At 46.2% G+C, this 22,830-nt stretch overlaps 1 long non-coding RNA gene across 2 annotated transcripts; it reads right to left on the minus strand.

Annotated features, from left to right (window-relative positions):
• Positions 1–18,611: 18,611 nt before the first annotated feature.
• Positions 18,612–21,576, minus strand: LOC310687151. Of its 2 annotated transcripts, none has more exons than XR_014516273.1 (2): positions 21,436–21,576; positions 18,612–18,775 (listed from the first exon to the last, which is right to left on the minus strand). It is a non-coding gene; the product is annotated as an uncharacterized lncRNA (long non-coding RNA). The 2 variants fall into 2 exon arrangements; XR_014516274.1 differs by having other exon boundaries at positions 21,400–21,576.
• Positions 21,577–22,830: the final 1,254 nt, after the last annotated feature.

Genomic DNA, 22,830 nt, shown 5'->3' on the forward strand with positions numbered 1-22,830 from the left:
ATAAACACTCAAATCAAAAGCAGTTCTGCCCCTCTTGCAGATATTTTCATCTTTATGACTTGCTATTTGCATAAGAATGGAATCTTAATTTCTGATGCATATGGGCCTACATCATAATTTCCTGTTTGCGACTTTATCATGCTTTGTTGTGAAGTTGTGAGGGGAGGGGGAGAGAAGAGAAACATCTGATGGAAGAGGAAACTGATACTGAAAGGGCAGAAAAGCAAGCGGCAAAACTAAATGAAAATGGAGGCTTATAAAACTTGTAATCTTCCACCAAGCACAGACCTCCCAAGTGTCCCTATTTTCCAGGGACAGTGCTGGATTTACAGAAGCCGTTCCGGTTTCCGATTTGATCCCAGAATGTCCCACTTTTTCTTAGAACGTCCCTATTTTCATCAGAGAAATGTTGGAGGGTATGTAAGAGTTACACGTGTCTCTGGGAACTTGCATGTATCGCACTTCACATACAACTCTTAAACATAAGTGAAAAAGGGGGTAGTTTTATGTGGGTCAGCCATGTGCCACCCTGGGCATGTGTCTGACAGAGTTCAAGATCTCCTGTTGAATGCTAAAGCACCATGTTTATTAAAGTGGAGTGGGAAAGAGAAATTCGACTACACACTAAACAATTCAGTGCAGTATATATAACATGTTCAGTCAGGCAATCTTAAGCATATCCAGCGCCATGGTGCAAAGCTCCCTCCGGCGCCCCCCCTTCCCAGAGTTGTCCACCTTCTTATAGGCAGGACAGCGCTGCCAGCGGGGCTGGAGGAGGCGGGCAGCGGCTGGAGGGCAGCTCCTCCGGAGGGAAAGAGGTGGAGGCTGGACACGGCGGCTCCCGGCTCAGCTGGCTGCTTTGTGCCATGGAGGCCATGGCAGATGGAGGCTCTGGGCACGGGCTTGCTTTGGTGCAGCATGGCAGAGGCAGGCGAGGGTGGCAAGCTGATGCTGGGGGGTGCCACATCCAGCCTCTGCCTCTTCCCTGGTGCCCTCCAGAACTTGGCGCCCTGGCGCCCCGCACCACTAGCCTCTATGGGTAAGACGCCCCTGTGTTCAGTTGTGCCTCTTAACTATTCCCTTTTTCATTCACAATGAGGGAAAGGGGGCAAGAAGAGGGAGAGAGAGAACACTCAACTTAAAAGAGCAGAGGAAAAGAGTTGCTATGATCATAGATTTGTAGAGTTGGAAGGGACAGTGAGGGTACTTGAGTCCTATCCCCTGCAATGCAAGAATCCCAAGTAAAGCATCCATGACACATGGCCATCCAACCTCTGCTTTAAAACCCCCCAAGGAAGGAGAGTCTACCACCTTCCAAGGAAGTCTGTTCTAATATCGAACAGTTCTTACTGTCAGAAAGGCTCTGTACCCTCAGGTTCCAGCAACAGACAAAATTCACAAACACAGAGACCTTATTGTCCTCCATCCTAGGATGCTGTGGCATACAGCCAGGTGAGGTGGGGAAAGGCCCACCCATTTGTCTCTATAGCAACAGAGTCCCTCTTTAAGATAATGGTGATGGTACTTAGCTGAATGGCTAAGGCCATTACCTTAACAAAGGACTGGTCCAAGCAGTTCAGCAGGTTTACTCTTACAGACCCCTCAAGTGTCCCAATTTATTCAGGACATCACAGATTGGCGGAAGCCACCCCAACTTCTGTTCCCAACCCTGAATGTCCCAATTTTGGTTCCCTGCTCTGGTTGCACCAGAGCGAGGGACCAAAAGGCAGCAGGCTGCATTGGCCAGACACAATCTGCCAGAAGGTCCTGACATGGCGCAGGCTGGGTGCTGTAGAGGAAGACAACTGGAGAAAGGTAGATGGGGGGAGGGAGGGAGGGAGGGGGTGAGCGGGTGAGCAAGAAAGGGGTCAGCGGCAGGGAGGGGGCAAGGGACAGGGTCAGCAGGGTGGTGGTGGTGGGATGCCCCAAATTGCCCTCCCAAAATGTTGGGGGGTATGCTCTGATAGAGTCTAACGTCACAGATACACATCCACAGGTCTGGAAAGTACCCACAGATATCACTCAAACTGACACCCCCCCCCCAGCCCTATAACAATTATTTATCTATCCAGCACTCAAAGATGCTCTTGCAGCTTTAAATGGGAGCAACACTGTGTGTTGATGCCAGCACCAGGTGCCCAGGCCAGGAGTTCTATGCCTCCAGTTTTCATGTGATTTCAGCTCAGACTCATGAGCCCTGACGTTCAGTTGCTCTGAGTAATGTAGCAGTGAGAGGGACGACCAGGTGGTAAAATACCCACCACACAGCTTCCCAGCCTGGTGTCCTGCATTGAAATGCTGCTGACAGAGAAGGAATTCAGCTACAGTACATTAGTTTTTAAAAAGCGCTTTATACCAAATGTGTTATAACACTGTGACACCAGATGGCGCTGTGGAGTTTCATCTTTGGCCAATATGATTTCCCCCTTTGAGGTTCACAACACGTTTTTCTGAAACGCTTTTTTGATGTGTCTAGGTCCTGCCAAGGTAACATGTAATGTACATGTCAGAAGAATCTGGCTTTGTTGCATGTGTGGGAACCAGAGTCATGTGCCCCTTTACTAGGATTTCCGTCTCACGGGAATGCACGGGAGGGGGGTGGGCTTTCTCCACCCTGATCAGTTAAGAATCCTTTTCAGGAGTGGGTCTCAGATTACCAGCGGAGTGTTTGTATGTTGGTCCCAAGAGGTGTAGTGTATAAGATGTCTTATTTGCACAGGTATATCTTCACCCAAGCCTTGACTGCGTTCCAGATTCAAGCAGTCTTCCCACTAACCTATAGTGCCTTGCCAGCTGTTTGGAAACTTTCCCATTTTTGCAGGTTTCCTCTAGCTGTCAACATTTTGCAGGAGGGATGCATACCAGAAATTTAGCTTTGTGCAATTGAAGTGGATTAAAGCGTTTTGTCATCCTAGCACAACAAATGCCCTTAAAAACACAGAGAGACTTTTTCAAGTCAGAAACGTGTCAGGGAAATGCACTAAACAGTGTGAGGTGAATGAATGATTAACAGAAAGGCATATAAACACTCCGCAAGCAAATCAGGATGAATGCACATGGTTGTTTAACCATTTCACACACAAATCAGGATGAATGCCCAGTGCAGACCAGACAGGGCCCAACCTCCACATAAGCTTTGTGCATGTTCGGTGAAGAGGTCATCTGAGGGAACCTGGGGGGGTCTCAGTGAAGCAACAAAAATAGAGGTTGTTGAGCCCTTGATGGGTTGCCATGTTGTTCAAAGGGCTGCCTTCTGTTAGGTGAGTCACAGATTACAAAGGCCTACTTAAAACCATTTGTTTCCATAATGGTGCCTTGCCATAAAAAAGATACTGGCAACTGCCCTCCCTTGTGTTTCAAGTGGTGCTAGTTATATTAATAATCACAGGTGAATAATATAAAACAAATAACTTTATTCAAACAAGCTTGCATTCAGCTTCTAACTCTCTCTGTCCCTCCTGTCTCTCTACTGATTGTGCTGAGTCACTTCCTGGTAGCTGCTCCCTTAATTTGTGTCTTATCTCTTTGTCACCAAGTTTCTCTCCCTGACTGTGGTTGCTGGGCATGGGACAAGAGGCACATGGATGAGCCCTCAGTCTCATGCACATATTAAAGGCATGGGAGACTTTCCATGGTGAAAAGAAGAAGAAAGTGGCAAGCCAACTTGGGGTTGAAGAATGAGCTCCAGACTTGATCTATTCTTGACCTTACACTTGCTTGCTTGGTCAAGCTACTGGACTTTAAAAAACAACCCATGTCAATTAACATGGCAAGGAGATTATGAGTGACAGGTATGCCTGTGACAAATGCAGAAAAAGAAGTAGTCAGCTGGTCCTCAGAAAAAAACAAACCTAAGCCATTGTTAGATCGGAAACACATGGATTAAATATGAGTTAATTGTTTTAAACAACTTGCATTTCCAAGGTGACTCGGCTGATCCTTAAAGCAGCTTTATATGGTAATGCGACATTTTGCAGCCTACGTGCAGCCAATTATCTCTCATAAGAGGGGGGAAATGACCAAGTTAGTTTGCTGGAAAAGAGCCTTGAGTTGAAACACACATGTCTGGAAGAACTATAAATCTGAGGAGATAATGCAAGGGCTGAGCATGGAAGCTGAAAATGAGTACAGCTGCCAGTGCCAGACTTTTGGTCATTCACACACACACACACACACACACACACATGCACTCTCTCCTCTCTCTCTCTCTCTCTCTCTCTCTCTCTCTCTCTCTCCCTTTGCAATTCCCTTTCACCCCGAGGCCTGAACTACAATCACAACCTTAAGTGATCAGAGCTCAGAATTCCTTCATTCACTAAGTACACTTGTTGGAGTCCATTGAGGGCTAGCAGCAACTTGCAAGAGGGAATGGAGGCAGTTGTGTCCTGCCAGTGGCAGTGCTGCCCTCATCAGGATGCAGAGGGGCAAGGCAAGGTGGCAGGAAGGCAGTGGGAGCTCTGGATTGGCAGCAGCGACCCCACAAGTACACACACATCTGCAGAGCCATCCCCATCCCATAGTGTCCCAGACCTGGCCACAGCCTGATGCTGCTCATCCATATAGGCTGTGCTGGCTCCTACTGGGTGAAGTACTCAGACTTCGTTTTCTGCTGCAATGTCAGCGTTCAAATCAGCATGCTGCAAAGGGAAGGCAAGGATCCCCCATGCACAAGTGCATGGCATGGCTAAGCAAGCTAAGATGTTGATCAAACAGCTGGGTCTGTGCCAGCAGATTTCACCTTGGAGGCTGGGCAGGGAAGAGATAGGCGTCTCTTCCAAAGGAACTATCCAATCCTGCCTCTCTCTTCCTTCTCTGCGGAGTGTAGGGTTGGACCGGCCCTACTCTGTAATCTATTACCATGAAACCTGGAGGAGGAATGTGTGATTAATATTTTACATTTCTAAAAAACATTTTGGGGTTAATTATTTAGAAACAGAGCATTAAAACTCTCCTAGGAAGTCCAAAGTGTCAGGTCAATTAGTATTACAGTATTAGTAGCAGGCTGGCTTGGAAACATTTGTTCGGCTGCTGTTATGTAGGATGGTGAAACGTTGCAGAAACAGAGGACGCTGTACAGTAATGGCTACAAAAACTGATGAGGGACAGATTAGCTTGGGCAGAGAAGAGATGGGCTCCTTTAAGGGTTATCTGAGGCCAAGCGAACCTGCTATAATTAGTAGCCCAGCTGCCACTGACGGGAAATACCCAAAGACAAGATGTAGCCCCTGTTCACTGTGTGCTGCACAGATTGTGCTACCAGACTGCTCCTCAGCTACTAAGAACACCCCAAACAGGCAGAAGTTAAGCAGGAGAGACCTTTCCAGTTTATGCCAGGGAACGCTTCACCTGCTTAACTTCTGCATATCAGGTGGCAGTTAAAGGCCCAGAGTCTTCACTCATAACCTGTTTTTTATGTTATGGTTACCACCTTCTTTTTGCAGCAGATTGAATGGCATCAGCAAGGAATAATGATCATGCTATGAAGAGCCTTTTGGGCTGCTGTTAAAGGCACAGTAGCTGGGGGGAAATAAGTTGGCAACCCTAAATGACTGCAAACTTTTAGGCTCCTTTTAAAGGCACAGTGGGCAGGATTCCACCCCACCTACCCACCAGTGACCACTTCACTTCCACGTGAAGAAAAGCATCGCCTGCTGAATTTCTGCATGTCAGATGGTGTGGCTAAAGGCATAGGAGCAGGCTGGGCTGGTTCTTTCTGGCAACCCCTTCTGCCAGCGACATAGCTGTCAACCTTCCCTTATTCCCTTATTCCAGCGCCGTTTCCCACAGCTATCGCGGATTCTTAGATATCCCATGGACTGTCCCCGGGACAGGTGAGGCTGCTGATCCCTTATTTTCAAATCTGAAAGTTGACAGCTATGGCCAGTGATGAAAGCATCACCACCGTGCACTGAACCAAGCAGCTCTTGAACATACAACAAGTTGGGAGGTTGTTTGAAGTCATCCCATATATATATCTTTCTTCCTTCCATTTTTATGTTTTCCTCTTTATCACTAAGAACCAGGTTTTCTCCCAGCTGGACTGCTCTGTCCCAAACACTCCCTGACTGACAGGGTTGCCACCTTTTTCACTGGTCCTGCTTCTGCCTTCAACAGCAGCCTGACTCTCACCCTCCTTTACAATTGTTATTTTTCCCCATTGAGCACAAGCCTGGGCATGCCTCACCAGAAGGCTATTGCTGTGTACAATTCCCAGACATCTGGGAATTGTAGTTTGCTATGCATGATGAGAATTTTAGCTCTGTGGGGGTAAACTATGGTTTGTAGGGCATGTCCCTTCCCTGTAGCATTAGGACTGCAGTTTCTTGTCCTAGTGTCATGGATGCAAATGAGTGGTGGGAGGCGTCAGCTGGGGAACATCCAAGGGAACCCCAAAGGAAAGAAGACTCAGAATCAGGGGGTTGGTGGTGGGATGACAATGAATGGTCCGAGGGATGAAGAGGGTGGAGCAGAGACAGACAAGACCAAGAAGTCTCAGATTGCAAGGGGGAGGAGGAGACTTGGGGAGCTGTGGGAAGGCGGGGACCTGATTGGGATGAGACCTGCTGGGAATAGTTGCTGTGCTCACTAGGCCTGTGCTGTTTTCTTTCTTTCAATAAAGAATTAACTGCTCCCGACTCTGACGCCTGGACACCCGATACATCTGAGTGCCCCTTTAAACCTCCCAGCAGAAAGGACTAGAATGAGCAAATGCATTCCAAGGTCGAAAACTCTGCATCCTACGAGAAGGCAAGCAGCTATTATGCTTTTCGAGGAATGCCAACTTTTCAACAGCAGATTGATCTGTGGTAATTAGAAAGCAATAATCTTTAGCTCAAGGCCATAAAATAATGCACCTGCCGATTTCTGCATGTGGAAAGCTCCATTAAAGACACAGAAGTGTGCCAGGCTGGTTTATTTCTAGCTAGTTGACAATCCAGCTCCTCTCCCTCCTGTTCTCTTTCTGCAATTTCTCTCTTCTTTCCCTGCCCTGCTTCCAGCACACCATAGGGCACACCAACCACCACACCACACCAACCAACCAACAGGGCTCCTGCACCTTTACTAGTTGCATGGCAAGCTGTACTTGCTGAAAGTCCTGCTTCGACACAGCTCTTAAAGGTACAGAAGCCCTGCCCTCTTTTGCATATGGCCCTCTAGAGCACTGAGAGATTGGAAAGCATGTATCTGGTGTTGGAGAGAGGAGGAGGCAACCCTACCAACCATCCATTAAGCGGGAAGAGTAGGCGTTCTTCCATGTCAAAGATGTGTCTAGATATGAAAGTGACTGGGTCTTAAAACAGTCATGGAGTTACTCAGGGAGAGACTTTGGGGCTGCTCTGGGAGGAAGGGTGGAATATACTATTAAGTGATAATATAACAGCCTGCTAGACAATATGAGAAAGGTGATTGCATGTCATGGGAAAAAAGAAAGAAATAGGCATAGTGGGATCAAGTTTGGTACTACAGCACATGGGAAGGAAGATTTTACCCTTCTCCCCAGACTGAAAATTGCCCCCCCCCACTTCACCCTTAACCACCCCTTTCCCATGCACTGCAGTCCTTATGCCTGCTATTTAGAAACAAAAACAAAACAAGACTCATGAAATGTGCTCATACATGTCTCATGTTGTCCCAGAGGATGCCTAGAATCTGATTAGAGATGTAATTGCAGCTAAGCCCTTTGGGAACTGTGAGGATAAGTGAAGTCACCACCAGTTATTGTCACATTTCTCTTTGGGCTGCCTCCCTGATTTAGGGTGACAAGGGGTTGAAAGGGGACAGGGGATCCTGCACCTTTGGTAGCTGTGGTGCTAGCAGAGGCGGCTGGTGCCTATTGGGGCTAGTAGGACAGAAGGCCAGGAATCCAACAGTGCTTGGAACCACAGCCCATAATAGGCAGAACTAACTAATTCTAGTTTTGTCTCCATTCTTGGCCTGATATTTCTACCCAGAATGATTAGCTAGCGGAGTTCATTCCTCCTGAAGTTTCCAATTTATTGTACTCAAACTCCTCTTTGCCATCTTGACCAGCACCCTTGCTAGTGCAATCTACTCTCTCCTTTCTGTACATCTCTACACCCAGGTATACCCGTGTCCCAGCTGATAATCGCAGTCCCACCAGACTTCTGATATTCCCACCACAGCTGTGTTCTCTTCTAATACTATATTGCATTGGTATAACTTAACCCAGAAGCTCCAAAAATGTATATTGTGTTGTGAGTTTGAGTGGTTAGACAGAAAAGGATTGATGAGGGGAATTAGACATTGTGTTCTCCCAATCGTTCCATCAGTGCAAGCATTTCAGGTTCCCCAATGCAATGGACTCCCCTCTCTTTCCCCCGCATGCTGTCTGGGGCTTCTCCTGGGCCCCACAGAGCTTATTTGTGGGGGGCATAGGAGAGGAGAGGGTGGAAAGTCCCATTGTGCTAGCAGGACTCCTTGTGCTGGATCCTACTAGTGCATCTACTAGTTCAATCTGGGCCTATGATCATAGCTGTCAAGTGTCCCTTATTTGAAGGGACAGTCCCTTATTCCAGCGCCATGTCCCGCTGCTGTCCTTTATTGATGGATGTCCCTTAAATGTCCCTTAAATGATGTCCCTTCAATTTCAAAGGAAGCAGCTCCTCCCCCTCCCTCCCTGCCGGCCAGGGAGGAGGGAGGCTCCAACTGTGTTGCTTGGCTGGGTTGCTCACCCAATAAGAAGCCTAAGAACGACTTGGGGGTGGAGCTTGCATGCCTTGTGTGTGGCTAGTTAATACAAGCTGAGGGGTTTTTTGAATGCTGGACGCCATTTTGTTGCACGTGCTGCAGCAAACTTTGCAGTGCAAAGCCAGGCCAGGGAGCCATCTTAAGTTGAGGCTGCATAAGCCTTGTGATGCATGTGATTCAGATTCTGTTCATATATAGTTATATAGTTATATAGTTGGTTGGGCAGTGTTCTCGAAGCTACCAGCATGAGTTTGACCAGACTGCAGGAGGACAGGAAGACTGGAGTGCCTGGAACAGGTGAGGCTGCAGCTCCCTTATTTTGGCTGCTGGTCCCTTATTTTCAAGGCTGCTGGTCCCTTATTTTCAAATCTGTAAGTTGACAGCTATGCCTATGATACCAGAATGACTGCTAATAATGTTCTTTTGTTAGGAAAAAGAAAGGCCAACAGCCCAGGAAATCTAGGACATGCTAGTGACTCATCCTTATCCCCTCACTCCAAAGGGAGGGGAAAGCTAGCTGTGTGTGCAAAAGAAGGAAATAATAGAACCTGAAGTTTTTGAGTGTGGTGAACAGAGGAAGAGAAGCAGAGAGGGCTGAGGTGAGTGATGGGGCTTTAAAAGCATCTAGGAGGAATACAGGGATGTCTGTCTGTGTAGGGACTTCTCCACACTGGGGTTTACTGTGTGTTTGTAACTGTTTGGGTCCCCATTAATTTGTGTAGTTCTCATACAAAACCAGTCCCCATGCTTTTCCCCTGTAAATTTGGGTTTACCTGATACCTACTGCCTTGCAGTACATCTTCCAGAGAAAAGGCTAAGGAGTATATGTGGGATGTAAAACACAGAGAATTCAAATACAACATTCCCAGAGTGAATATGTTTACACATGAGGAGGAATGTTTGTCCAGCCAGCAGGTAAACTTCCTGTTTCCTTCTGGGCTGGGAAGGCTTTCTCTACATATGACCAGAGGTGGGTGTGACCTTCCCTATGCAGGTAATGACAAAAGCACAGGGCAGGGCAGCCATCTCTCTCTCTTTGACTCCATTCCTCGAAGAAGCAACATCTGCTTAATCTGAGATGCTCAGCCAAGAGAGGACAAAGGAGCTATCTCCTTATGGGATAGTTTCCAGGTATATTACTCTTGTAACTCAAGTCTGTCTTCTGGGATCCATCTGTGAACAGAATGAGTGAGTAAACTCTTTTTATACTTTTATAGAAGACTGTGTCGTGTCTATCTTTTTATAAGGGACTAAAGGGGAAATTACCAGGAAACTTATTTTTGAGGCTTATACAAGCCTGGCAAACGCTATCCACTGCACAAGTTTAAAAATGTTACTCTGCTAAATTGTAGAACTTGTTAACACAAGTTGGAAAGGATATAATTAAACAATATATCCTCTCCTGCCTCCCTGAACATTCCCACAGTAAACTCTACACAAATTCAGAGTGCAGTCCCTTAAAGGTTGGGTGGTGATGCCTTGTACGCCTCCTTCCGCCAACTCCTGCAGCCAAGCTTGTGCCAAACGTATTGCTCTGCTTTCCTTTGGACCACATCAGTGAGGCTGAGATGGGGGTCTTGTCATCTGGGCAGCCCAGGACTTCCACACACATTGCCCAGGCTCGTGCCCCTGAGAGGTCACTTTGGTGCTGCTACACAGCAAAAACCATGTGACAGGTAGCAGTTACGAGTTACCAGTCTCTACAGCCACAGCGGGTGCTGTGATTCTCCAGTGGTTTGACTGCACCACTGGCATACCTTCCAACATTTCTCCGATGAAAATAGGGATGTCCCACTCCATAATGATAATTTTACTATTTATACCCCACACATCTTACTGTGTGTATCTGAAGAAGTGTGCATGCACACGAAAGCTCATACCAAGAACTAACTTAGTTGGTCTTTAAGGTGCTACTGGAAGGAATTTTTTATTTTGACTATGGCAGACCAACACGGCTACCTATCTGTAACTACATCTTACTGGGCTGCCCCAGCCACTCTGGGGAGCTTCCAACATATATAAAAACAGAATAAAATATTAAACATTAAAAAAAATCCCTATACAGGATTGCCTTCAGATGGCTTGGGGTTGAATAACTCCATATCCTCCAATGTTTCTCCAATGAAAATAAGGACATCCTAAAGAAAAGCAGGACATTCTGGGATCAAATTAGAAACTGGGACGGCTTCTCTAAATCAGGGATGTCCCTGGAAAATAGGAACACTTGGAGGGTCTGCACTGGAGGTGCATTTCATTGTCTCTTGAGACAGATGCCAATAACCTGATACAAGGGTAATTAGATAAACTGGGGAAAATGAGGCTCCATGCCACTCCAGATGGATCGTGGATGATCTGTTTCAGTGTGTTTGGATCAATAATCCCTCTGCCGCGCCACTTTCCATGCCTGCTACTTAATACTTTCATTTCTTTTCTGACTGCACTTGTAACTTTTTCTGGTGTGCTCCTAAATATTTTTTCCCCTTTTGGTCCCTCAGATTTGCACAAAACCAGAAAGCTGCACAATGTGCTTTTGCACACTTTTTTGGTCAGGGATTATTCTGTTTTTTTATGGTGGAAGGGAGATAAAATACCAACTAAAATGGAGCAGCAAGTGAAATTATTTGAATATGCAGAATCGGCAAAGATGACAGGAAAAATTAGGAACCAGAAAAAACAAAAGTTTAACAAAGAATGAGATATATACAAATTATACTTAAAAGAACATTGCTCACATATGAAACCTTTGACATGCTTTGATTAACTTCTGCAATGTTATATGCCAAAAAGATTACAGACAATTTATAATAAAGGGTATACAATATGCAGTCAACAAGGAAACAAAGGACCCATACTGAGGAAGACAAAAGTCCCAATGCATGGAAGAACTTTATTTTATAAGTAACATTCTCTTTGTATAGGGTGTGATTTGTTTTTTCTTTTGTTCTTTTTGGGGTGAGTGGTTTCAATATTTAAAATCAATAAAGATTAAATTGCTCGCGCGCGTGCTCTCTCTCTCTCTCTCGTTTTTAACCCAAGGTATGCAGCAGCTATCTCTGCACATGCCCTATCAGTAGTTAACTAGCATAAAAGAATTCACACATTCAAAGGCAGAGACCATCACAAAAGGGAACGCCTACTGATATGAATGGGAGAGACCAAAGATGCTCCTCATATACAAACTCAAATAGGTGAGGGTGTAGACTACTGTACTCCAGTCTAATCTGAATGGGAGGGGAAGTGGATTAACAGTTTTAAAATGCTCAAAGGTTTCCTGTGATTTGGAACAGCCTTTATTACGAAATACCTGGGGAAAGCATTTCATTGATGATTCAAAGCTGTTTGCATAATAGCTCTGTTCTTTCACTGTTTGGTCCACTAAAATGCGTAATTCATACTAAGTTTCTCGTTTTTTTCCACTGCTTGAGAACACGGCGGCTCCTACTTTTTTTCCAGCAGTGCTGGAGCCTCAAAGGGCAAACATTTGTATGGCCAGCAGGAGACTTGGGTTGTTGTGCTGTTTTTAGCAGCATTGACAAAACAAGGTGTCAAAAAAGCCGCTTTCTATTCAATGAACAAAAACACCGTTTTGATGGCTAGTGTGATGTTGGAACATTCTGCTAAAAGCCTTATTGCAGGCCCTGGGTGATACCCTGCCCTCTGTTTTCAAGGCAAGCCATTACAAGGAGGAGTTTGAGTCAAACAGGAGCTTGGGAAGATAATAAGATACTATTACTTCCTTATTCCTGGTCATCTCTGATAGTGGGCAGCTGTTGCAATGCCTTCAACACATGATGTATTTGGCATATATGTTCTTACATGTAAAGCAATCATGTGGAGAAGACACGACAAGAGGTTTATAATTTCATGAAGCTTCTGGAGAAAGGGATATCCAGGGCAGCAGATTTGCTAAAAGGGTGCTTAAGCTGTCCAGCTATTTCAAAATAAACTAACATTTTTAGTTTTAGCTGTCTGCCTCTACCGATGTTGTTGTTGTTGTTATCCCGCCTTTCCTCCATGGTTTTGCCTGCCGCCCTATTTTATTCCCTCAACAACCCTAAAAGACAGTGACTGTGTCCCAAGGTCACCCCATAAGCTTCATGGCTGAATGAAGTTTTGAACCCATTTCCCAGGTCCCAATCCAAAATTATAACCACTGCACCGTGCTGGTTCAACTTGCATAATGCCAAATAAATGAAAATGTGACAAAATGCTGTAAAACCCCAAACCTAGCTAAGCACTCCCTCCAGGAACTTTTTAGCTCTTGGAGGATTAGGTAGGGGGAGCATAACAGTGCATTATGGTAGAGTTAGCCCCAGTGTATTTATACCTAGCTGGGATAGTTCAGGCAATAGTGCACAAGACTCTTAATCTCAGGGTTCAAGCCCCACATTGGACAAAAGATTCCTGCTTTGCAGAGGGTTAGACTAGATGACCCTCATGGTCCCTACAATTCTGAGATTCTATGATTGGTCTGGCTGTGTATGCAGAGCCCATGAATCTATGCCTCTCTAATGCAGACATTTCTATAGGAAATACCTTAATGACTCACTGAATGATGATGCTTAAAGAGCTAACTGTGCCTGCTGTCAGCTTGCGCCTTTTTCCTGTGCTTCCCCAGAGGATGATTCAGCAATAGGCCTGGCTAGCCTCCTTTCTGCAGATTTGTAGCGTGGGCCATATAGCAGCTCCTTTAAATGAAACTCTTAATTGCTACTACTTAGTGCATTCTCTGAAGAGATCATCAGACTGCAATGGGCAAACATTCTCTCTGCTTATGCCAAATTGCCACCAAAGCTCTCCCCACCCAGCGGCGGAGCTAGCCACTCAGGCACCCAGAGCAGCACACATGCTGTGCACCTGGGGGGCAGCAATCTGCCCTGGGGGGACTTTGTTACCCCCCTCTGGGATGACACCTGGCATGTACCGCCCCCTTTCCTACACCCCTGTCCCCACCCTCTCGTTCTGCCATTATCATCCAATATACCCCAGCCACTATACCCACTATGTGGACACACTGAAAAACCAGATATTCAAAAGTATCGCAGCAAAACTTTTGATAGGATTGAGGAACAAGGCACAGAAGGAGGGACAAAACAGCTTTAGAGCTAGGAGAAAGGTGTCTCAGAAGAAATAGAATATAGAGGATTATAACAGGAATGATATAAGTGTAGGGAAGATGGAGCTTTCTCCTTCTCCCAGTGATGTTAACTGATACAGTCGTACCTTCTAAGTTGAATGGAATCCTTTCCAGAAGTCCATTCGACTTCCAAAACATTTGGAAACCAAAATGCAGCTTCTGATTGGCTGCAGGAAGCTCCTGCAGCCAATTGGAAACCACGGAATCCCCGTCTGATGTTTGGGTTCCAAAGAAGGTTCGCCAAACAGAACACTCACTTCCGGGTTTGCGGCATTTGGGAGCCAAAACGTCTGAGTACCAAGGCATTTGGGATCCAAGGTACGACTGTACTAGGTTTGAAAGAGAGAGAAAAGAAGCGCTATTGTACACAATGCATCATACTTCACTCGTGGAACTGACTGCCACAGGAAGTAAAACTAGAAGCGTCACAAGAAGCCATGTGGAGGGAGTATTTCAGATTGGTAGTGCTGGGAGAGATGGGCTTGTCACATTCTCGATTACACCCCTGAAGCTGCTGTTTCCCCAGGGAGGAGGACATAAAAATGCCATTTATGCCCCTGGATGCTTTCCTCCATGGAGCAAATACCAGCTTCAGGGGCATTTTTATATGGGAAAATGACACAGGTAAAATAGACCTGAAGGTCTGCTGTTCTTTTAAAAATTAAGGCTTAAATGACTGCTATGGGTGGGAAGGAAATTTGATTCACTTCAGACTTAAAGGTGAATCTATCAGTTTTTCACTTTCCGAAACAATACAAATCGCCGCCCTCTTTCAAAATTCAAAATTTTGTGATGCAGTTCTGCAGTGAAATAATGCTTATAAAAAGGCATGAGTTGGGGGAAAGCATGCATAAAAATAAATAGCACACAAAAATGTATTATATTAGAGGAAATTGCTCACCTTGGTCAAAGGAACATACAAAAATGTGGTTATCAGGAGAAATTGACAGATCCTCCCATCCCTAATGACTGTCCATTTTATCTTGCTCTGCTTATGGAATAAGTACACAGTATCACTTTTCTCATTTTTTGCCATTGTTTTATTAAAATGCCCTTTCTGTAAAACTTTGAGGCCTAGTGAATAGTGTGCTGTAGTGGTTAGACCATTGGACTAAAGCTGCAGAGACCCGGGTTTAAATGCCCACTCGGCCATGAATCTCACTAGGTGACTTGGAGCCATTCACTATCATTGCATTCCTGCATTACATTTGGGCATGGGCATGGGCAGAGGCAGTTTTAGGGTAGTGTGACCGGTTTGGCCATACTGGGTGCCACACTGCAGGGGGCACCACAATAATGCTGTACAGTGGAGTGCAAGGGGGGGATTTTAGTGTTGCACAGGGCACCACTAAAATTTGGAGAAGGGCCACAAATTAGTGGTAGAGTACACATGGTAGATTTTTGCATGCAAAAGGTCCCAGGTTCAATCCTTAGCACTGCCAAGTAGGGCTGAGGGAAAAGACTTGTGTGTGAAATCCTAGGGAACCAAACCCAAGAGATCTGCTGCCAGTCAGTGTTGGCAATCGTGAGCGAGATAGACCAACTACAACCAAGCCTAAGTAGCGCCACAACATTTGCTCATATTCTTGTCTCAACCTTCCTTTTCTTTCCTTGTCAAAATTAAGTTTATATGCTTGTGGGGAGCAGAGATCTCTCTTTTGTCTCTGCCCTGTGAAGTGTCATGTATGTAGCCAGTGGCAAAATATAGAGCACATAGCTGCTCCTCCACTGAGATGTCTGAGCAGCTCCCAGCTGATAATGGCGTTTGCATATTTGCGTATGTGTGTTTTCCATGCTCAGCCAGTGCTAATATTTTGTGCTCTGCCAGATATAATGCTAAACCACGAGCACTCCTCTAACAATTGCTCCAAACTAATGAAAGGTTTTCCTTCGCAGCAAAGGGCAACAGACATTTCCCTGTTCCACTGCTTCCATATCAGATAATTACCTCGTGAACTGTTGACATATGTAGGATGAAGCCTTGGTGCTAAATTTGCCAACGCACTTCAAAAAGATGGCTATCCTTTTGTGCAAGATCCTTGGTGAGCCGCTTCAAGGACTTCAGCACACAATTGCTCATTTTCTCACATGCTCACATAAGATGCTGGGGTCATGTCCTTCCAAACATTTCAGCACATAGCCAACTAGATACAAATTGGCCTGCCTCACACAACACAGTTAAGCCACACGATGATTTGCTGGGACTCTGAGAACATGCAGGCTCCCAGAGAGGAGCTCATAACCACTGGTCCTTTTTGCTCCCATGCTCCCATGCAAGTCAAGGTTTGGCCTAGCTCGGAGCAGAATTCAATGTTACATCCATAAGGAAACCTGGACAGTTGCTTGGAACCAGCTGACTGGAACTCCCCGGGGAGAAAAGCAACCTTGGGAGGGCAAGAGTCGCAGAAGGAAATTGATAGGTAGAGAAAGGGTTAAATATTCCCTCCCTCTAACATTTTCCTGCTCTAAATTTCCCCCTCCTGAGGTGGCTTTGCACATACCCACCAACAATTTGGGAAGCCAAATCGGGACACCTGCCCATCCCCATCATTTGCTCGCTCGCGCACTTGCCAGTTGCCACTGCCTGCCCACCCACCCCCTCCCTCCCTTGCCCCTCCCTCCCCCATTGCACTTTCTCCCGCCAATGATGCCATCACTGGCGCAACCTCCTCTGAAGCCACTGGCTCCTCCACTACCAGTACCACAGAAATACTTCTGGAAGCCAGTGCTGCAGTTCCAGAAGTGCTGGCTTCCAGAAGTGCCCCAGCAAGAGAAGGAAGAAAAGTGCTGATGTGGGGGCGGGGAGGGGCAAGGTAGGTTTTGCTTCTGTCTTTTTCCCCCACAAAAAAATTATTCATTTTATAACACAAATAAACAACACAAACAGAAAAACAAACAATACAAACAATTTCTTGTCTTGTCCTTATTTTTTCTAAACCTTGTTAGGTGAGCTTCCCCAAGTCCCCCCTATCTGATTTTCATTTTACCTCACCTTTAGCAGTTTACATATATCATAATTTTTAACCATTTTCTTTTATCACACTTACTTTTACCATAAAAATCTTCACATATTACCCCTTACAAATAATACTATTTTAAAATACACTATCTTCTACTTCTAACCCTAAAGCCTATATCCACTTCCAAAGCTATTCTAAGATTTAAATATTAACATATTTTTTCAAATATTCTTTAAACTTCTTCCAGTCTTCTACCATCATCTCTTCTCTCTGGTCCCGGAGTCTCCCAGTCAATTTGGCAAGTTCCATTTGCTTCCGTCTTTTAGTCCCACACTCTGGTGTGGGCCAACTGACTCACGCCACAGAGCGGGGCAAAAAAAAGAAAGGTGTGTCTTTTGAACTCGTTCTCTGGAGCAGCAAGAACCCAGGAGCCAAAACAGGATGTTCCACTTAAAACAGGACACTTCTGTGGTGTGCGTCTAACTGTTGAGCTGCTTGCTTCCCACTCAGCTATCAGCTCTCACACTCCCAAAAGCCGCCAGTCAATTAGGCTGTTCATATTTCTTTGTAGCTGATGGCAATATAATTGTCCTTGGCTAGTGGGAGTAGCAAAGGGAAGGGCCCTTTTGACCCAGGAAGGCTCACTGATGCCAAGCAAACCCCCAGAAGTGATGTAGTGTTTGTTGAATGTGGTATTTGGTGTGAACAGAAATCCTGGGATACGCTGCAAAATAGATCCTAGCCAAAGATCAAGTGGAGATGCTGAGGAGAGGAGAGGAAGGAATGTGCCGTCTCCACTGCGCAAGCCGCTGCGAGAGGAAAATGGGTTTAAAAGTAAAGATTGGGAATGAGAGCCTGTGTGAAACTCTGAGCCGGTATGAAAGAAGCCACAATACTCTGCGTGGGATGGAAACAAAGGCACACAGGTTAATGGTGGGAGAGAGCGAAAAAGTGAGCCTGTGGGGCAGTCACACTGAATGTGTGGGTAAGCTGAGCAGAACGCGGAGAGACAATACAAATGCGAGATGGATTTCCAGGTGGTTTGTTGCTTTGCAAGTATTTTCGTCTTCTTTTTTGTCCTTGCCTTCCTTTGTGCCTTTCTGTAATAAATAAACTTCTGAGGCCTTAATCTTGTCAAAGCAATTGCTGCACGCAAGAAGCCAATTCAGTAAGACAAGCCTGTAGATACAGCTGCTTTCTGGCTCCCCCCCCCCCCGCCCCGATTTCTGAAGAAAACTCACATTTCTTCACTATTTTAAGTACGTAGCTGGGACACATTTTCATTTATCAGCCTCATATCCAGAATCATCTTCAACAGTTCTGCTTTTCATTTAGAAGGCAGTATTTGGTGCAGAACATAGTACAAAATGAAGATTGCAGCGCTTTCACCTCTTGCATTTTTTCCTTTACAGTTATGTAGATGTGACAGGCACAGGAGCCCCGAGAGAGCAAAAAGTTGGCAACTCAAGTAGACAGCTGGACCTGTCCCAGCCCCTCTCAGCCGCCTCCTCCTCCTGCGGCTCTTCCCTCCCTCTAGTAACTGCTTCTTTCCCCTCAGCCACTCTGTCCTTTTGTGACATCAGAGGCAGCCTATAGCTGATAGCAACAGCTAAGGAGGCGTCAGCACAACCTCCCTTGGCCTGACCATTGTGGGGGCACCTCAGTAATGGTTTATTATAAAAAAATATTTACAGCCCACCCTTCATGTGTGCTGATTGGGGGGGGCAGGGGGTCACACCATAAGCTCAGGTATTTGACCTTCCATTATCTGTCTGAAGAAAAAGATAGAAGAGACATGAAAGGTATATGTATTCGGAAAAAGCATTTATATAGAAATATAAGCTGGCTTGTATTTAAGCCCTGCAATTCTCTTCATTGCTTTCACCAGGGGTGGGGGGTGGGGGTTCAGATAGCCCTATGGTTGGTTTCATGCATGGTCTTGGGAAAGCTTCATCACCTTCAGATATTCCTGGAATCAAAAAGCAAAAAAACAGACAGTGAGGGCGACAGCTACCATCCAACAGCATCACCCAAGCACCACCACTGACATCTGCCTGGTGACTTCATCCACTAACTTCATCCTTCCAACTTCCACAGGTTTCATCTATTCATAACCAGTTTCCTTTCACACCTCTCATCCAAGCACCATGCACCTACCATTTGTCTCCACCACATTCAAAACTTCCCATTCACGCGCTCAAGCATTTGCCAGCCAATATCCAAGAAGAAGGGTGGGAGAGTGCTAGAGTTCTGTCTAGTCCTGTTACATGGGATCAATTCCAATCTGTTACCTCCGAGGATGTGGACAGGCTGCTTGGACGAGTGAAGCCAACCACCTGTCTCCTTGATTCTTGCCCATCCTGGCTGATAAAAGCGAGCCGGGAAGGGCTGGGCGATGGGCTCTGCGGGGTGGTGAATGCTTCCCTCTGTGAGGGAGCCTTCCCAGACCCGCTGAAAGAGGCGGTCATTAAACCACTTCTTAAAAAAACATCTTTAGACCCAGCCAATTTGGCCAACTATCGCCAGTCTCAAATTTACCATTCTTGGGCAAGGTGATTGAGCGGGTGGTTGCCAGACAACTCCAAACACGCCTGGAGGAAACGGACCATTTGGATCCCTTCCAATTGGGATTCAGGCCTCACCATGGTACTGAAACTGCCTTGGTCACGCTGGTTGATGATCTCCGGCGGGCTAGGGACAAAGGTGAGAGCTGTTTCCTAGTTCTGCTGGATCTCTCAGTGGCCTTTGACACCATCGACCATAACATCCTTCTGGACCGTCTTGAGGGGCTGGGAGCTGGGGGCACTGTTATACGGTGGTTCCGCTCCTTTCTCCTGGGCCATGTCCAGAAAGTGGTGGGGGGGATGAGTGTTCAGACCCCTGGGCTCTCACTTGTGGGGTGCCTCAGGGTTCCGTCCTCTCCCCCATGCTTTTTAATACAGTGGTGCCTTGCAAGCCGAAAATAATCTGTTCCGCGAGTCTCTTCGTCTAGCGGTTTTTTCGTCTTGCGAAGCAACCCTATTAGCGGATTAGCGGATTAGCGCTATTAGCGGTTTAGCAGCTATTAAAGGCTTAGCGGCTTAGCGGCTAAAAGGCTATTAGCGGCTTAGCGGCTTAGAAAAAGGGGGGGAAGCGAAAAAAATCACAAGACTTGCAAGACGTTTTCGTCTTGCAAAGCAAGCCCATAGGGAAATTCGTCTTGCAAAGCGCATCGAAAAACGGAAAACCCTTTCGTCTAGCGGGTTTTTCGTCTTGTGAGGCATTTGTCTTGCGGGGCACCACTGTATCTATATGAAGCTGCTGGGAGAGATCATTTGGGCTGGGTGTTCATCAGTATGCAGATGACACCCAGCTCTACCTCTCATTTAAATCAGAACCAGTAAAGGCGGTGAAGGTCCTGTGTGAGTGCCTGGAGGCTGTTGGAGGATGGATGGCGGCTAACAGATTGAGGTTGAATCCTGACAAGACAGAAGTACTGTTTGGGGGGGACAGGGGGCGGGTGGGTGTGGGGGATTCCCTGGTCCTGAATGGGGTAACTGTGCCCCTGAAGGACCAGGTGCACAGCCTGGGAGTCATTTTGGACTCACAGCTGTCCATGGAGGCACAGGTTAATTCTGTGTCCAGGGCAGCTGTCTACCAGCTCCACCTGGTACGCAGGCTAAGACCCTACCTGCCCGCGGACTGTCTCGCCAGAGTGGTGCATGCTCTAGTTATCTCCCGCTTGGACTACTGCAACGCGCTCTACGTGGGGCTACCTTTGAAGGTGACCCGGAAACTGCAATTAATCCAGAATACGGCAGCTAGACTGGTGACTGGGAGTGGCCGCCGGGACCACATAACACCGGTTCTGAGAGATCTGCATTGGCTCCCAGTACGTTTCCGAGCACAATTCAAAGTGTTGGTGCTGACCTTTAAAGCCCTAAACGGCCTCGGTCCAGTATACCTGAAGGAGCGTCTCCACCCCCATCGTTCAGCCCGGACACTGAGATCCAGCGCCGAGGGCCTTCTGGCGGTTCCCTCATTGCGAGAAGTAAGGTTACAGGGAACCAGGCAGAGGGCCTTCTCGGTAGTGGCGCCTGCCCTGTGGAATGCCCTCCCAGCAGATGTCAAAGCAATAAACAACTATTTTACTTTTAAAAGTCATCTGAAGGCAGCCCTCTTTAGGGAAGTTTTTAATGTTTGATGCTGTACTGTTTTTAATATTCAGTTGGAAGCCGCCCAGAGTGGCTGGGGAAACCCAGCCAGATGGGCGGGGTATAAATAATATTATATTATTATTATTATTATTATTATTATTATTATTATTATTATTATTATTATTATTAGAATGTCAATGGACACATTCACTCCTCTTTCCTGTCCGTTCATTCACACCCCACCATCAATTCACAAATATGCATTGGCTCCTGCCAGCTGGCTTACGAAGGTGAATTTCAACCAGCTTCCACCCACAAACACCAGCCTGCTTCAGCCTTAAAGCACCCACCAGCTTCTAAATGCAAATTCCACCAGCTTCCACCCACCAATGTTTGCCAACTTCTGCTAGGGCCACCACTAGACATCAGCCAGCTTCCAGCCATGGATTTCAGATACCTTCAAGCCATGATCCCGCTCTGCAAGCCAACTTGCCTTGTTGTTGCTCTAAAGCATCCCACAGCCTCATGATCACCTCCGTCCATCTGTCAGTTTGCTTCCTCCAAGTGGAGGGAGACTGCATGGTGCTGAATGCCATAGCTGTTGCCTCTGTGGAAGAGGGAAAGGCCCACCTTTCTATCCACTCAGCTGCCATGTATTTTTGTGACGTCACAGGTAGTCTGTAACCAATGGCAACAGCTGGGGAGGCATAATCTCCTCAGGCCTCACAATTGTGAGTACAACTCAGCAGTGATTTATTTGTGTTCTTGTTTATTATTTAAAAATATGTAGACCAACCTTCCTCTGTACTGCTAGCAGGCAAAGCCATAAAACCATCCTACCCAGGGCTGCATGCCAGTGGTAAGTGGGAGGCAGAGGGGAATAGCACAGTCAATGTGACTCCCGTCTTTGTACAGCTATGCAAAAGTCAGAGGTTTCTAAGTGCCCCCCCTTTAAATCCACTTAAGCAAGAATGTTCAAGGAAACATTCCAACCAGGCAAAATCACTTGAGTGTGTAGCGTACAGCTGGAGAGGAGTATGACCTGGAGAGAGTCCACTGTTGTTGTTTAGTCGTTTAGTCGTGTCCGACTCTTCGTAACCCCATGGACCAGAGCATGCCAGGCACTCCTGTCTTCCACTGCCTCCTGCAGTTTGGTCAGACTCATGCTTCAAGAACACTGTCCAACCATCTCGTCCTCTGCCGTCCCCTTCTCCTTGTGCCCTCCATCTTTCCCAACATCAGGGTCTTTTCCAGGGAGTCTTCTCTTCTCATGAGTCCACTAGGCTGCATTTAACTCATGGGCTGGACGTTCCCCCACCCCTTTCATAAAACCCAAGGGTTTTATTCAGCATTAGCTATATTCAGAGTAGACCTAATCAATCAGTAGACATGGTAACTCAAATCCATTGATTTTGAGAGGCCTACTCTATGAAGTATTTGAATATTACTCCAATTATTAAAGACGTAAGAAGTTGAACAAAGGAGAAGGCTAAAATACTAACTTCACACTTTGTTTTATTTTTAGAAAACAACCTTAAAAGCTTGAGGGCGCTTAGAGGGCTAATACCTTCACAACGCTGATGGTCATCCTTACAACAATATTTTAACTGTGTGGTGTGTGAAGAAATGCATGTTTCTGTCTATTGTGAACCTCCCACTATTCAGTCTCATCTGCAAGGGCATGCCTGTGTCAGAAAGGAGTGATAGCTCATTTAAGATGGTGCTTGCTTGCTTTCTGTAGTTGTACATGTTTTAAAAGTATTATCTTTTCAACAAACAAACAAACCCTGCCATCTGATTGAGGGGACCTTTATAACTCATTAATCAAACCAATTCTCTGATTAAACATTCAGACCATGTAGTCCCTTCCAGCTCTAGAATTCTATGA

This window comes from Podarcis liolepis, assembly GCF_965112155.1.
Source record: "Podarcis liolepis genome assembly, chromosome: 1".
Classification (NCBI taxonomy): Eukaryota; Metazoa; Chordata; class Lepidosauria; order Squamata; family Lacertidae; genus Podarcis; species Podarcis liolepis.